This window comes from Ischnura elegans, chromosome 1 (assembly GCF_921293095.1).
Source record: "Ischnura elegans chromosome 1, ioIscEleg1.1, whole genome shotgun sequence".
NCBI lineage: Eukaryota > Metazoa > Arthropoda > Insecta > Odonata > Coenagrionidae > Ischnura > Ischnura elegans.
In genome coordinates, this window is record NC_060246.1 from 9122143 (window position 1) to 9137283 (window position 15141).

Below are 15141 nucleotides of genomic sequence, written 5' to 3' on the forward strand. Positions count from 1 at the left end.
TCAGAATAACTTCATATTCATGCAAAAAGTGGTTAGTTGAAATAACAAACACCTTTGACATATTTTCTACATGATAAGTCTTATAAGTCTATTGGTTGAAGATGAATTTTAAAAAAAAGCAAAGCCATTTTTCTCATCCGGATGAAATGAGTGTCAAGTTGAATAACAGAAATGCGCAGAGGACCATGGGATGGCAAACATATTGATATTGGGCACACAGGAACCTGAAATTAAAACATAACCTTGACTCTCGTTCGAACGTCACGAGTAACAGAGAGGTAACGATTATTTTAGTTATCTAAAACGTATGTGGAATCCCAGTCCATCACGTTTGGATCTTCGGATTATATTCAAATGTAAAACCTCAAATTTGAGTTGGGATAAGGGATAAAATTGGTCCCTTGTCCTTTTTTGTTAAATTCACCCGACAGCATGCGGTGAGCTCTACTCTAACCTTTCAAAACCAGCCCTCGGGTAGAAACCCTGAGTGAGTCATGTGTGCATTATGAGAGGTGAGGCACATCGTTTCAAATGTGATAGGCAATCCTAATCAAATACAAATGTAACCTTATCGCTCCTATAGTTTCTAATAAAATGGCAAAGAGAACTCCCGTTTGAAGTGGGTATTACCACAAATTGCGCTCAAGTCGAGAAAGGCCGGTGGGGGAAAGCCGAGAAAGGTGTCGCCTTTCTACGATGTCTTTCTTTCTCTCGCTGTCAAGCGCCGAGTGCAAAGTAATGTCCCAGCGCAGCACAATAGAGTTCTCTCCTTCCATTCACTGGAGTAAACATTCTACGCCCCTCCCCCAATCTCCATTCCCACTTGGGGCGAATGGACACCCGTGGCAACCGAGGACTCCGCGTAGCGATGGTAACCTGAGTTGCTGCATCGAGTACTATCGCCAATGCAATCGCCTCCACTTACGTCATCAGTTCAATTTCAATATAAAAAACACCGAAGACCTGATTTCACGACAAGCCAACACGTACAAGGTAATGCGTGCAATTAGATTTATTGAAATAATTGTTGCTGAAATGCGATGAAAAAAATTAAAAAAACGATGTTATTATTTACTCTTGAGACCTCATTTGGATTACGCTGCTAATGCATAGAAACCGTATCCGTAGGAACGGTTTCTGGTGTAGATAGAAGGCAGAGGTGAGCAGCAAGATTGGTTGAAAATTGCTACGCTTAACAAAGTAGCCTAAGTGAATCAATTAATAACTAAGAATGAGAAAGTCTAACCAAACGAAGGGGATGAGATATATTAAATCTTTCGCGGAAATTTTAAACTGAATACGTTTTACCTGAAGTTCAAGATATTTTGAGAGCGCCGCGTTATTGTGGTAGAAACATTCACATGGGTAATATTAGGGAAATAGACAGCAGAAGCGATAGATTTAAGATGTCGTTTTTCTCCACCTACAAGGGCGTACCCAGGATCAAAACTAAAGGGGAGGAAGTAATGGTCGTTCCAGATGTAACATTTTACCACAGAAAGGGTTAATGAAACAAAAGTTTTAAGAAAATTATGACAGCAATTTATTATTTTTTAAAATTGAAATGCTTGAAAAAATTATGATTTTCATTTTATTTCCCTAGTCTTACTCAATTATATAATTTTTCTGAAAAAGAAAATTTGTTCAAAACTTTCGTTTTCAACTACATTTATTTTCGCTTCTAAGGGGGGTCTGCTGCCCCCCGCTGCCAACCGCTGGGTACGCCCATGCCCGCGTACGATTAGGGATTAACGTTTGCAATTGCTTACCCCTAGGGTAGCTTGACTCGGACTAGGTATAAAAAAGTCTCTGAATGTATAGTTAATAACTAATTATATTTGTAAATACTATGTTCATGCTATGGCATGTTTTGCAAGTCGTGCACTAACATTCCGATTTTCCATTACTGACTAATAGTTTTATTTGCATGTTCGTGCCCTTAACACACTCCTGGATTCTGGTCCGACAGCGTGTCCTTATCCTGAGAGCTTGGCCTTTGCCTGGAGAACGAGGGCGTTTCTGATTAAGGCTAGGATGGGTGCTGCATGCAAGGTGTGGAATCGTCATCTCGTGCCAAACGCCCCAGTGGTGGCTTGCACGGTATCTAGTATACGAGCATGCGTATGCAAATGTGACTGCTTAAGGAAGCATAAAAATTTCACCCTGTAACGATCTAACTTGAAAAAATGTATAAACAACCATCTTATTTGGTCCATACATTCATGCACAAATAGTTCCCACAAAAAAAACCTTCATCCAAATATAATTCGCGTGAGTTGATAAATCGCTTAAATGGGCCTTCAAAAAAAAAAGAAATTTTCTCCCAAGCCGAAAAATGAAGTCCGGGCCTTACTCTGCGGCTGTGACGCTGTGCGCACGATTTGTACTGCTTGTGGAAATGCAAGTGCTGAATTTATGATGCCACAATGCGGTATCATATGCTCAGCACTCCATATTACCTACTGCCCACAAATATCCAAAGGGAACAATGACGCCTCGGTAGTTTAACTGGCTAATGCACTCGACCATAAATCGGAGGATCCGGGTTCGACTCCCCGTGTAGGCGAATGATTTTTTTTTAATCTGTGGATTTTCCGCACACTTTGAAATGAAATAAGCAATTATTTTCCTCAGAAAAATACACATATGGAAAACCAGAAACCAACATGTTACCCACATCGATGCGAGAAAAACATCAATTTAGTGATAAAATCCTCTAAATTCACTTTCGTTTTGGAATTTTAAAAAATTAGAAAAAGTAAATGACACCACCTGAGTCGATAAATTACTTTGATACAACTGTCAAGTGACTGCAGTGCAGACCTCATCCCCTTAAGAAATAGATCAAGCCATTTATTCTTTATGCTTTTAAAGTGAGGTAGTTCCCTCAAAACATCCGAATAAAGCTGTGAGCGACCTTTTTATCCCATTGTGCCGACGAAAGTGCAATTCCCTGTGAACGTGTCAGGCTCATTTCACTCCCTCCCCGTGTGTCGCTGTCTTCCTTTCTACTTCGCATCGTCGCCTCTTTGAATTTACGCACACCTACAGTTCCCACGAAAGCTTAACACTTTGCGTGCCATAGGCGTAATATTACGTCCCGCTAATCCTTGCGAGGATTGTCATGGACGTAATATTACGTCTTTCTATTTAACTGACTTCATATGCATAAAACTGTAATATTTCGCCCATTGTACTAGTCCAGTTGACTGCTTAGTGGTTCTGCTATTTCAAAAATCAACTGCTCGATGGAAAAAGAGTTATTTTAATGTTTTGAGGACGAAAAGTCCTCTGTAGTTACCAGAACCCTTATCTCAGCCTACTTTGTGTGGAAATTCCTTTGGAGGAAAGAACCGTTCGTTGAAGGTGCAGTGACCCTTTTTGTCATCCTGGATTTTGAATGATTTTCTTGGAACAATTCTTTTGTATGATTTCCATGGTTTAAGTAGCTCAACTTGAGCGTAATAAAAATATTATGCATTTTATGGCGGTACATTATTTGTTACAACTTCTTTATTTTTCAAAAACAGTAGGTTTTCATTATTAAAATATGTATTTGAAAGTTAGCAATAAATGTAATTCAACTCATTCATTAAGAAGAACAAAGTCCATTTTTATTGAAATAAACATCGGTATAAATATATTATTGATGCTAATGTTTAAAAAAAATTGCCAATTTAGTAAAAATGGCTGGATTTTTCAGTAGGGCTTTAAAATTAGCTGCCAGCACTCAAAGTGCATTACGCAGCACGCGTTGTTTGGGACTGGTAAGGTCTATCCACATAAAACCTTGTTTATTAGTTCGCGAATCGGTGATGACCATGGACGATATCATCTCTTTTCGTTTGACGTACACCCGTTACGAATTTTCACGACATCGAAACTCTCCCTATGATATGTATGATTAAATAATCCTTCGCCTTAAAACTCGAAATGAATTCACAATAAATGGAAAGGTTCTCTAACTCCCTGTTAAACATAAGAATATACCATCGTGTACATGAAAATGGCGCTGAATTTCATGAAGATTTGAAACGATTCTTGTTGAGGACGTGAAGAAACAATAAAAGCCACGTGATGGGTAATGGACAACAATACTTTTTGACGACGCTAGGTAAACAAAAAGGGATTATTGTAATAAGAATAGTGGCGTTCGGTTATAGTTAGTCGCTCTCGATGTTTCGCCCTATGTACTTATTAATTTTGATCGCAATTTGAGTGAAATTTGATTTGTGAGGAAATGTCCGTGTTGCCGCTCCCATTTTATCGATTATCTTCGTGAGTACTTTTCGCGGAAAAGTGTGTGAGCTTATTTGATTTGAAATATACTAAATTAACGTAACAAGATGGTTATAATGTTCCTCCAGCATCGAGTATTTATTAAATAAACATTCAAAATGATAATGCTAATATTCTCTCTATGATAATACGTAAATGTTACAAAAACATTGTTAATACACACGAATGTATGAATAAATCAACTGCATCACTTCGTTCTCCCCTCAAAATAAACCATAGGTATATATATTTAACCCAATTTTTACTAACAGCGAAATCAGCGACTTCGTTTCAAAAAAATCCTGACAGTGGTTTTTTTTCCTTTTTTTTATGCGCCAGCATGGATAATGCAATTCATTGTGATTATGTAAGATTTTATTTTGCTAGTTTAAAAAATTTCATCGCGCAATTTCGGGGTGAGCTTTATGAAAAGGTTTAGCAGTGATTGAAACGATCGAGAGTGTTGACCAATATTCAAGAATTCCACGGCAAAATAATTGTCATGCGCCTCCAATTGAAAATTTGCACTTATTATCCGAAAAACACAAATTGAGCAAATTATATAACTGAGAGTTGATCCGCTCTAAACTCCTTTTATAACTTACGAAAGAAGAACGAATCTTAATAAATAAAAGAGGAATCGTAAGAAATTAAGACAAGTTCTTTTATTGCCCTGGAATGTGGTCCGATTGATCAGGAGACAATGTCGACACCTCCACTGCGTAAACGCTCAACAATCGATCACTGAATCAAATCCGCTCAATCTAGTAGTGTAAGGGCTCTCTAGATGAGCGGATATCATTCGGTGGGCGATTGTGGAGCGTTTATGCAGTGGAGATATCGATATTTCTATTTTTGGAATAAGAAAAAAAACATTGAAATCGCAGATAAAGTAACCGAAAGAGAATTTTATACCCTCGGCCACGATATCAATCAACTCTTTGTAACCAAACAAAATATTCTCATAATTCTATCACTTACGCGCACATGATGACTACATATTTGAATGGTTTATCAAAAATGTGCAAGGTATAATACTTAATGGATGATGTTACGAGGTTAATTACGTCATCGTGACAATTTTCGAATTTGTAAATTTGAAACTTCGTTCACTGAATTGTAACATGCTCCCCCAATGCCGTCAGTCGTCGTCTCCAAATGACGTCACCTTTTGGATTCCATGCCCCACCTGTTGGATTCAGGTAGGGCGATCTCCACCCAAAGAGTCATAACGGATGGCCTCGCTCAGTCATAACTATTTTGAAATCTACTTTTGGGCCATTTAAAAAATCAACAATGGGTAAAATGGGTACGGAGTTCATCTACGCTTGACTTTTATTCTTTCACATGGAACCCATACAACAATGAAAATTACTTACTCATGCCAAATAGCACATTAAAAATGAATAACACTAACGATAGTACAGCTAAAATATCTCTACGCATAAAAAACAGCAAAACATCATTTAATAGTTCTATGGTGTCCTAAATTGTACTGGAACAATATAGGAAACTGCTAGTGGTATGTACATTACAGGCAACCCCGCCATTTTGTCTTTCTTACTTCCTTCCAAACTTACCATACGAGTTACAGAACCATATCTTCATAAAAATCGAGGAATATATATGCATGTGCCGCTAGTAAGTAATATAGTTTGTTTCCATTTACCTTGATGTTGTTACTCCCTTAGCCACGTGGAGAAAAAATTACTTTAAAACTACAAAATATTTTATTATCTCACACACAGACCGTTCTAGAACGCACTAAGGTGGCGACTGGTATTTTGGCGTCTACACTAGTGACGGGAGAAAATAATCGACTTTCGATGATAATCGATTATTGTGTTCCGATTTTTTTTTGATTATGTAATCGATTATGGGGTGTCAATTTAATCTTTGAATCGATTATTTTAGCTCGATCTTCATATGAAAAAATCGGCGGCACTAGTTATTGTTTTAATATAACTCTAATCGCTTGATAATCAATACCGGTGGCTACATTTTTATATAGCAATTATATCGCAGTATATTTGAATTGCTAGTAATAGGGAAAATTCGTATCGAAATATCGTACGATATCCTCGCGATTATCCAGCGTAGAATCGGTAAAATCATATGACTTGTTGCCTGCGCATAATCGGCGGAATCAAATGATATGTTGCCCACTAAAAAATCATATGATTCTACCAATTTTCAAAATAATCGATTATGCCTTCCCGAGTTTTACACTGAATCGCTGCTTGAGAGGCGATGATCGTTTGATACGATTAATCGATTACGGCGGAATTTCGCCCATCTTTAGTCTACACAGTGCGACCTATGTAGTTGAAGCTGCGCACAATATAAGTCTCAGAATTCAACGTCCTTCGGTTTCACCGAGGTGGTACAAAGTAGGAGGCGGTATAATATAGGAGGCTACTCTCTCCTAACTGCTACTCTCTCCCCCCCACTCCGAGATGCGTCTGTCGTTGACAGACGTAAGCGAGGTGGTCACGACCTGTATCACAAAGGAGAGGAACCAGGCGAGAAGGGGAAATGACGAGTGAAATTGAATGAAATGGCGCTGCAGAAGCAGAGGTGGGGTGAAAGACATACGTTGGAGGCGTACGCAGATGACGAGGCAAGAGAGCGAAGTCTCCTTTCCGCTTGGCAGCACTTATCCCGGGGCAAAACAATTAGGTTGACCTCTGACCTTAGGCCTCACAGGTCAGGAACAAAGCGCAGGGCCCTCTTAACATCCGATACAACATCAAAACATTAGCGGCCTTCCTTCCAGTCATTGGCCTTAATTATTCGTTCACTATCAGTATTTTAAGTCTTAAGCCTGAATCACACGATCAATTTTTTCGTCGCGAAAGTGATCACTATCGCGACCACTTTTCCCGTCGCGAAAAGCGATCACTCCAAAGATCATTTTCCTGCATCACACGGTCACTCCCATCATCGCATCACTTTCGATATCACAGCTCCTTGTCATAGGACCCGCATCACGAAAATATAGAGCGTGTTTGTTTATCTATGTCGTTCCCACGATTGTCAAACGTTACGCTGCAATCGCTCCATACGGGCATGCGTTCCGATTGGCTGATATGGTGTTTTAGAGACGGTTTTAGCGACGGAAAAAGCGACCGGACGAGTGATGAAAAATAGTGATGGGAATAGTCATCAGAATCGTGACACTTCATCACTTATCGCGACGAAAAAAAAATGATCGTGTGATTCAGGATTAAGGTAGGGGTGGGATAATGGATAGTTTGAGGCTAGACTTGGTGGAATCGCTAAACGAAAAAGCATTGATATATTTCTCATAGATAACTTTAATCTCGAACAGTTTCGTCGCAATGCGATATCGTCAGGTATATACAAATACAGGGAAAGCTTGACCATTAGGGTGGTCCTCAATGGTCCTTATTTTTTCATTTTTAGAATTTCTTTCTGTACACCGCCTTATTTTATGCCAATTGTTGTAAAAACACATCCTGTAAAATGTTATTGCAATTAGATAACCGGAAGACGTGCCGCATCGCACTCAAAGTTGAGAAATCTTGCCATTTTTGCCATTTTTCCTTACATGAATGGCGATAAGAATGCACTGGTATTTTTCAACTGATTTTCTCTGGTAACCCGCAACACATTTGACATGCTGCACCTAAAATATTATCCAATTGTGACGAGTGATTCCCGAGGTACGGCCGCAAGAGTGAGCGCGTGCCACATCAAGTGGGGGTGTCCCGAAATAAATTCGAAAAATAGAAAAATTGGACCACGCTAATGACCATATATACAATGAGTCACTAGCGGGATGAAGGCTGGGGCCAAGGTGGGGAAGCAAGGAATGAGGGTAAGGTTGGTCCTTGAGTCATACAATGTTACAAAATGGGAGGCACCAAGTTTTACAAACGCACAGCGGCAAAACTGGTCGATATTCAAGTTATCTATGTGATATTTACAAGGTTTTATCGATTCAACTTGGGGGAGAATGATAAATAATAGGATTGTAACAGATATGTCAATGGAAAGTGAAGGGTCTCATGCGGTACTCCCGTGGTTGAGGAGCTGGTATATTTTCCTGGAGGACCCTAAACTCTGTAGATTCGAAGGCTTCAACCGGGACATGAACCCATGACCTATCGATCAGAAGATCCAGTCTCCACCTACTGAACCACCTCTCTATGAAAAGAATTTTCCAATTTTTGGGACTCTATATCAATACTTATCTAGGGGTAGAAATATCTACGAGTTAGACTCAATTATGATCTATCGTGGATTGACATATTCAGGAAGTAATCGGTCAAGCTAATTGCAAAATGGGTTTTGTTAAAAGAGTATTAGGAAAGTGCGACGACAAAGTGAGAGAAATTAAGCTACTTTTCCTACGTTTGACACACTGCAGAATACGCTGCCAGTTTTTGGGATCCTCATGAAAAAGGCTTAATAACAGAGTTAGAACGCGTACAAAGAAGAGCTGCTAGGTACGTGAAAGGTCGTTAAGAGTCTTGTTAGTGTAACTGTCTAACTTGCCTAGATAAACTCGGATGGGAATCTCTGTCAGATCGTAGATTTTAAAAAATATAGTAAACCTATTAGATAAATTCAAGAGTAGTGCCTTTTCTAACGAAGTTAACCGTATCTTACGGACGCCAACATACTACGGAAGATCAGATCATATAAATAAAACAAGAGAGATAGACTGTAGAACAGGCAGATTCAGAATGTCTTTTTTTCCACGATCAATAAGAGATTATAACGGCTGCGATAGAACTCATAAATAGATTAGATGACTTGTAGTGTAGCCTACTAACCAATGTAAAACTCAATGCATGTTTCTTAATTTTATTATTATTTCTAACAGCATATGATGGTATAATTTGTTAGTATGCGTGATGTTTTTTGTACTGTGTGGTGTGCATGTGGGAGTCCAATGGCATTATGCGTGCTGGTGATTGATCACCCCCTGCCAAACACCCTAGAGGTGGCTCGCAGGGTATTTTGTAGATGTAGACTTAAAGAGGCCCGGGAAAAGAATATGGTTCCCTGACACACATTATGTTACACACATGCATGTGGCTAAGAATAGCGCTAGATCTACCATCACCTACCCTGACTTACTTTCTGGTTGAAACACTGGATGAATTACTTTTTGTGTAGACATTGAATCATTCATAGCATGATATTTTGAAAGACTAGTGATGCTAACTAGTAGTTTTCATCCTTCTATTTGATTTCATAGGAAGTAATGGCCTTCGAAATCTTAGTTTTTTGACATTTGGAAAAAAATAACATATGTTGACAGGATACGTTGAATAGTATGAAGAAGTGCCGCGAACCACATAGCTTCAAATGTATAACTCTACATGCTGTATTTTTCTGCTGGTACACATCATGCTAATAATTGCCTGATGTAATTTGATGATTCCACTTTCCAAATTGTATCAATTTTTCCTGCATACCGCATATTGACATAAATCCAATTCCCTTGTAATTATCATCCAATCCAATTGATATACTTATTTCAATCGATTTACATGATATTGGATGGAATTAAGCCACGATTTCGGTTTTATATGCATGTTCAGTAATGCATGACGCAATAGATCAACGATTTTGGTAGCACATTGGGGAATGATCGTCACAGAAACATCGAGGGATGATGTTAGCTTTAACGAAGGTTTCGTATGAAAGTAATTAAGGGCTAATGAGTCGATAGTTGTGTGAAATAGTAACAAAAACAGTCAGAGAATATTATAATCAGGAGTGCAGAAGCACTTAGAGGTGCCGAAACCTATTCGTTAAGGAAAGATGACGAGGAAACATTGGAAGCATTCCAAATGTGGGCAGGGATCTACATCTACATATTACCCCACAAGCCGCCTAAAAGGCGTGTGGCAGAGGGTGTTAGGACACCAGCCGTCTACGCTTAAAAAATGAAGTGCTCTACGAAGTTGGGACTAGAATTTATTTAAGTCCTTCATGGTTCGGGGGAAAAACGAATTCCCATATCTATCCGTTCGGAAAAGCATCTCTCTTAATTTATCGCTTCTGTCGGACCTGGAAATATAGTGGGGCTCTAAAATTATGTACTCCGTATCGCTTATAAAGATATTCATTCTCAACTGTTCAAGCAATCTAAGCCTAGCGCGCAGCCTCCGAGTCTCCAAAGGCGCCCAGCCTAATTCGCTTAACATCTGGGACACAGTGTCTGTACGCCAGTAGCAGTTTTTGACGAACTATGGGCAAAACGAAATATGCGCTGAGAGTCTTTCTTTTGTTATGAATACGTTGTGCATCCTGATTCGGGAGCGTATTGGCCTATTGAATAGTGCGATTGAATAGTGATTAGGATGTACCGCATTTTGGATGATTTGAGAACATGGAAATGACGGAGTGGAAGAGGATCTACGAAGTGCTGGAAATGGTGGGCGAGGACGGGAAACCTCCAGAGAAGATATGAAGGAGACAAATTTGGATGGAACTAAAACTGTGCGGGGAGAATTCGTAATTATTACTTATGAAATCAAAATTGATAGGTATCTGTCGATGGCTCAGTTCAAACAACACGTATCTCAAAAATAGCAACTTTTCAGGAGAGCAAAAGAAACTATTTACATTTTTAATTGTACACTGAAATCAAAAACCAAAAATTCATAAAGCTGAAAAAGAAGCATACACTTGCCAACAAATAGTTATTTTTTTCTTGAATTTTATTTTTAAATGTCATCACACTTTGTTTAAGATACCTGTCTCACACCATCCAAATTTTGATATACGTGTTGTTAGAAGTTAGCCATCGATATGGTATCGGATTGACTGAGTACGTGTGTGAATGAGTACTCAGTTCCTCCTGTTTTCAAGTTGTACTGAAAAGAATTAAATGTATCTGCCACAGTTGCGATCTCATGTCTAAAAATTTCAAAAATTTGGATTCAACGATCGCTAATTATTTTGCAGAAGAATTTAAGGGGACCCAAACCGCTAATAAATCGCAGAAACTGCGTATAATGCCCGGAAGGCCGTCAGAGGTACGCTTATCACGTTTCAGTTCTCCTGAAGAGAGGAAAGTCAACGTAAAAATCCCAGGGAATGGATTTAAAGCATGCTTTAAAAAATGAATGAAGAACCTCAAAGCAAAGTTAGTCAAGTGGGCAAAGAAGAGAGCTAAACACGTAACTTTCCAGAGCCGTCATCGGCACCCACATCCGGAGGGGCTTCGAGGAAGGGGGAGACGTTTCCTGGAGAGCTCCTACGCGTGGGCAGTGGTGTAGACTATATTTCGGTCAAAGCGAGGCCTCGCGAATATTTGCATGCCGACGTAGCCCGAGGGAGATAATAGACTAGTTTCCATCCGCATTAAAATAAACATGGCATTTCAAAACATTTTCGACAATGTATTTTTACGAAGTTTGCACTAAATATCAATGAGCTACATTATATCAACGACATGAAATCTAAGAAGTGGAAACCGGAACATAAAGGGTCGATGTTAATTCACCCACAAATTATGTGCATCATTTTCCATCCACCGTAGCCACATGGATACACCCTACCATTCTGAGTATGAAATAAGGATGTGCGAGTAATACTTATTGATCTCGATTCGAATTGACAATTACTCGCGAGTATCGAGTCGAGTCGAGTTTGGGAATCAAGAACCAGGCAATACAACTATGCATGCTCCAACATATTCTCATTACAATACCCTTATGAATTTTCTATTCCGAATGCTTAGCTTGATGTAAAAAGGAGAAGGTAATGAGTAAAGTTGATATTAATTGTGCAAGAATTAGGAGATGAATGAAAATTTATGTGCCGTAAGCATTTCCATAAACACAATTCAAATGAATTAACCTGCAGTAATACGTCGTCAATTTAATTAACATATTTATCCAAACTGATCAAAAGAGCCTTCAGTAATGGCATTCGCATTGGCATTAATTGTAATAAAGATTATATACGCCAATGAATCATGATTTTTTTATCCCTTTTTCAAAATCTTATGCATAAAAACCAATTGTTCCTCACGCTCAAGCAGCAGGTTTTTACGTCTCCATACTACAGTATTACTGCTTGCAGAAAATTGTCTTTCGCGACACACTAGTCTGGCTGGACAAGTACTTTCCGCTGCAACTGACAAAAAGGCATTCGGCGCCCACGTCGAATAATATAGTGGTTGACTGCTACGTATACAACACGCTGAATATCCTGGGCCAATGTATTAGAACGGCTTATCGACTTTAAAAACAAAATCATTACATGATTTTCCTGATAGCGCCTCCTGTCGGCAGATTTCTGAACTAACTGGCCTTGACAGATCTGTAACCAAAATTACTCGATTCGACTCGAATTTTCGAGTACTAGCATATCCCCAGTATGCAAGGCTGTTGATGAAATACTATACTATAGATGAAATACTATACTATATTCTGTTTTATTAATGCGCTGCTAAATATTTTGTTGACCTAATCCATCTGCTAGCTTATTTCTGAAGCCAGTGTACGTAATTCCACTTCCTTAAAGATACGGCTGCAAATCGGAAATGCTGGCATTATTTTGGCGGAAATACAAAAAAATGTACAAAGTATTGTTCAATTACATCCAACAAAATAGCTTTAAATTTCTGGATTGAATGTGAAATACATTATTCCGCAACGATTGAAGTAGATGGAACGATATGCGTTTGCTAAAAGCTAACCCATGTAGAAGAACTATTGAAGAACGGTGGATCAATAAGTAACGCAGTAACCATAATCAACGTAAATTTATCAACACGTTAGTACTCTACTCTGAGAGTTCATCAATTCCCAGATAATAGGTCGGTGTTTATCTTTTTTTGCTCCTCATTTAATCTATCGACGCACCACACAACTGCTGAACAAAAATGGATTGCATCCAATCATATACATCTTCGTGATTCCCTGAGATCCACCGCTAGGGTACACTGTACCTGTGCAGGTCAGGGCAGTGGCCTAACTAGGAATATGCTTTGGGGGGGGGGGGGGGATGGGATGGCCTGGGGTAGCGACGAGGGGTGGAGTGGGGGCAAAGGCAAGTTTAAAAAAAATTAAATTCCTGGAAATACATTTCAGACCATTGTAAATAGTGCCTTTTCCCCCAATTTTAATTATTTAATGCCCTGAAAAATCCAGGGTATTCAACACAATGTTGATAATACGGTACACCTCAGAAAATCGTTTCAATGATAAATGAAAAGCGCATTCAATTAAATGTTTGCGTTGCCATAGCGTAGTAACTAAGGAGTGGCGACCCCATTTTTAGGGGACAAAAAATGCTTAGAGGACAAAGAATGCTTAGAAAAAAGCTCCCCTACTATCCCCTGAAGTATTACATGTTCTTCCCGAAACACTCTGTGTATTTCACCAGTGCATGTACAATAATTATTGAAAATTAATATGTAAATCACTTTGCGCTTATCTAGGCCCTGCTTTATAGCTTTTGAAAACCGAATAAAAAGTGACCGACGTGGCAACATAGATTAGGTATCCACGGGACAAACTGGGTCCTCTTTTGTGTTGTAGTCCCTTCGGGCAACGGCATGTGGGAAGCCCAGCCTTCTTTTGTTTTAGCGCAAACATCATGCGCCCTCTGACCTTACCTCGACCTAAATGCATCTTCCGTCTCTCGTCCCGTATTCTATTCTTAGACGACGTCTTCGCAAAATGTTCGTCGATGCCTGAAAATCCATCCTTCGGCCCACGCCCGCTCGCCGTTGCCGCGTGGAATGTTGAGAATTTTGGCGCAGCGGAAGGGGTTCTGGGATTATAGTCCATGTGTATACGCAAGTTTTGAGAAAATTAGGATACCATGCAAGCTGGCTGCATAGCGTGTGGCTATGGATAGATGCCCTTTGTGGTATGGAAATATCCTTCCCTCACAAATGTGTTTACTATGGTGACTGTTTTATGCTAAATTTACGTACATTATGTAAAAAAACACTGTTAATTAAACCATGCATTCCATTGCGAAAAGATATAAAACGTCTTGCAATGGAATGCAGTTTTTAGAAACAAATGTTATACAAAAATGCTACGCAACAATATTACATAAAACTTTGAAAGGAATGCTCTTTCGTTAAAACCAGAATATTTATAAATCCTCGATGCAAAACATCGAAAATGCGTTATATAACAGCGTTACATGTTTCTCATCCAGTGTCGGTAAAGATTAAAAGAAGTTTAATTACAGCTGAAGACTTGTTTGGACGTCTGATAATTTTATAATACTTTGTTTATTTCACTTTGTTACATAGTGTTAGTGCGGCTTTAACCCTCATATGGATTTACAAAATTAGTTACGTCGTTGGATTCTCGGCGCCGCAGCGGCGCCGCGTCATTTTTTGCTATTATCTTTCAAAGTTAGCCTGAATTTACAAGTTTTTTGATTGATAATGGTAAATACATCTATTATCTTTATTTCTTACCGTGTTTTGCTAGATTTAAACCCTTATTGTTGAAGTAATAACAAAAAAAATTGAACGCTGAATTCTTTTCCATTTCTTGCCGTAATGCTCTTTATTTCAGTTCCCTTTGTATGTTACTTTTGAGTGAAAGTTTTAATTTCGTGAGTAATTGTTGTTTGAAATATTTTTATGATATGCAGAGCTCGGCAAACTCCGCTTTTTAATGTTTATATTGTTTATAATTTTATGTATCTAAATGCTAAAAATGATGACCAAATAAAATTCGTTTATGCCCATATGACATAATTTTGCTTCAATGCGTCCACCCATATGTTATATCTTTGCAGTGTATATAGAAGGATAAGTTATTAAACGTTAATAATGGAACAGCTGTAGGTTAAGTGAGAAGAGACGAGTGTTACTTTCGTGATTTTTACAAGATTCTGGCG

The 15141-nt window shown here is 38.8% G+C and overlaps 1 long non-coding RNA gene across 1 annotated transcript in view; it reads right to left on the reverse strand.

Moving 5' to 3' along the window:
* The window catches only part of LOC124155326, a 390208-nt gene that overhangs the window by 176818 nt on the left and 198249 nt on the right, over positions 1-15141 (reverse strand). The gene's annotated exons all lie outside the window — the stretch shown is intronic.